A 3,089-nucleotide genomic window follows, 5' to 3' on the forward strand; every position below is an offset into this window, starting at 1 on the left:
ATTGCATCTTCTTTAAACAGAGTTTTGATGTGCAAATGCTCCTGATGGATATAGTTTAAAAAAAATAAACAGGAAGACCTCGTGTACTAGGCTTAGTGTACTGATGTGCTGGTCATTTACCAGCAGAGGCTGGTTGGTTATTATGTCCTGCCCACACAAATGCAGATGCAGCCGGAAATACCGCAGAGCCACAGTCACCATGAGGCGAGGCCCGGCGGGAAGGATTTCTTCATGAGTTTTCCTGGACAGCACACAGAAAGACAGCCTTCCATCACCACCAGGGGTGATGGCAGCTGGTGGGTGTTCATAGATGGCTTTGGTCAGCTAGGGAAGTTCTTCCAGCATGAATTAGTGTTGGATTCTGTCAATTAGTGTTTCTGGTTTTCTTTATTTTTTAACTCTTTATTTTCTATTGGAAAGTGAAAGTGAAACTCAGTCATGTCTGACTCTGTGACCCCATGGTCTATACAGTTCATGGAATTCTCCAGGCCAGAATGTTGGAGTGGCTAGCCTTCCCTTCCCCAGGGGATCTTCCCAACCCAGGGATTGAACTCAGGTCTCCTGCATTCCAGGTGGATTCTTTACCAGTTGAGCCACAAGGGAGGAGTATAGCTGATTAACAATGTTTGGATTGTGTCGGGTGGACAGCAAAGAGACTCAGCCACACACATACATGTATCCATTCTCCCCCAAACTCCCCTCCCATCTAGGCTGCATGAGGAAGTTCCATGTGGTCCTTGCTGGTTGATATTGTTGAACTTAAGTTTCTGAGATTTTATTTAAAAGTTTTACAACTGTCACAATATGTAGAAGAAAAAATAAAAGATTTACAGCTGTGTTCATGATGAATATTGACCTGAAATTTCCTCATCATATTTTTGTCTGGTTTTGGTTTCTGGGTAATGCTGACTTTAGATAATGAGTACAAATATGTTCCTTCCTCTTCAATTTTCTGAAAGAATTTGTCTAAAATTGATATTATTTATTCCTTAAATAGCCATCTTCCCTGGTGGCTCAGATGGTAAAGCATCTGCCTACAATGTAGGAGGCCCAGGTTCAATCCCTGGGTTGGGAAGATCCTCTGGAGAAGGCAATGGCACCCCACTCCAGTACTCTTGCCTGGAAAATCCCATGGACGGAGGAGTGTTGTAGGCTACAGACCACGGGGTAGCAAAGAGTCGGCCACGACTGAGCGGCTTTACTTTCACTTTCACTTTTCATTCCTTAAATGTTTGGTAGAATTCATTAGTGAATTAATGAGACTGGAATTTTTCTAGGGAAAAGATTATAAACTATGATTTAATTTTAAATAGTTAAAGAACTATTCAGATTGTCCATTCCATTTTTTTCCTTGCATGAAGTGTATGTCTTGCAAGAAGATTGTCCGTTTATCTCAGCCGCCGAATCGATTGGTTTGGTTATTCGTAGTATTTCCTCTATTTGATGACTAGAAGCTGTAGCTGTGCTAACCCTCTCAGTTATCGTTCTGATTATCCGGGCGTTTCTCTTTTTTCCCAATTAATCTGTGTGTAGATTTAGCAATTTTAATGATCTTCTCAAAGAAACAGGCTTTAGTTCCTTTGACTTTTTGTTTTTCTGGTTCTAGCTTATTATTTTTCATATTGTTCCTTATTAATTAAATTATTTTGTTGACTTCATATTTTGTTTTCATCTCTTTTCCTAATTACTTGAAGTGGAAGCTCAGGTTTTTGATCTGAGATATTTTTTCTTTGCTAATGTAGGTCTATATGGTTATCAGTTTTTTCCAAAGGAAAGCCCTTGCGTTATCTCAGAAATTTGATGTGCTAGGCTTTAATTTTCAGAACAAAACATTTTCTATTTTTTCTTTTGATTTATTCTTTGACCTGTGTGTTATTTAGAAGTGTGTTATTTAATTTCCAAACATTTCAGCATTTTCCAGATATCATTATATCACTGATATATAAGTTAACTGCATGTGGTCAAAGAAAATATTTTGTATGACTGAAATTTAATTGAATTAATTTTAAAATTAATTTAAATTGTTAAGATTTGTTTGATAGGCCAGAAAATGATCTGCACACATATGCACAAAAGAAGAATATGCATTCTCCTGCTTTGGGGGGCATGTTCCATGAATATCAATTAAATCTCATTGGCTGATGATGCTGTTTGTTTTGTTGATGGATTAATTTCTGCTTAGTTGAGAGAGGAGTGTTGGAGACCCAGCTACAACTGTGAGTTTACCTACTTCTCGCTGGAGATCCATCAGTTTTTATTGCAAGTATTTTAAAACTCTATTTTAATTTTTATAAGCCATTAGGATTTTCATGTATGTCTTCTTGGAGAATGGACCCCGACACCATTATATAAGATCTATTTTAGCCCTTGTAATGATCTTGTTCTGAAATGCACTTTGCCTGATATAGCTATCCCAGATTTCTTTTTATCAGTGTTGTGTGGTGCATAATTTCCCATCCTTTTATTTTTAACCTATTATATTAGATTTCTTATAGATAGCATAAAACTGGGTTTTGCTTTATATCCAATGTGATGTGCTCTCTATTAATTGATATATTTAGACTGCTTTAATTTAACATAGTTATTGATACAGTTGGATAAAATCCACTCTCTTGCTGGTGTTTCTATTTGGTTCATCTGATCTGTTTCTTTTTTCCCTTTGATTGTATTTATTTGGATTAATTCAATATTTGTCATCATTCCATTTTATCTTCATTATGAGTTTATCCCTGTGTATACCTCACCTTACACTGTTCTGATTATTTGCTCTACTATTTACATTAAACATCACTCATTGATTAGAATCTACCTTCAGTAACATGTTAAGGCATGTTATGTGTGGATGCGGCCACGCCATACACTTGACTCTTGCCATCAATCGTTTATGCTTTTAAAATTTACTTTACTTTTGCCTGTGGTACAAATACATGCTCTTTACTGCTACCGTGCATGACTTAAGCAGGGGTAGATGTTTCGTGTTTCCCCTGTCCCGTCTGCAATGGGCGTTACCAGTCCCCCGAGAGTGACGGTGCCTGCTGCTCTTCCCCAGTGGGTTAAAGCTTTGATCCGTGGAGCAGAGGGGCTGATGG

At 37.7% G+C, this 3,089-nt stretch overlaps 1 non-coding gene across 1 annotated transcript; it reads left to right on the top strand.

The window, feature by feature from the left end:
* The first annotated feature begins 1,003 nt into the window (after window positions 1–1,003).
* On the top strand, window positions 1,004–1,075 carry TRNAC-ACA (transfer RNA cysteine (anticodon ACA)). Its single transcript has one exon. It is a non-coding gene; the product is annotated as a tRNA-Cys (tRNA).
* The last annotated feature ends 2,014 nt before the right edge of the window (window positions 1,076–3,089 follow it).

This window comes from Budorcas taxicolor, chromosome 22, assembly GCF_023091745.1.
Source record: "Budorcas taxicolor isolate Tak-1 chromosome 22, Takin1.1, whole genome shotgun sequence".
In the NCBI taxonomy this organism is placed as follows: domain Eukaryota; kingdom Metazoa; phylum Chordata; class Mammalia; order Artiodactyla; family Bovidae; genus Budorcas; species Budorcas taxicolor.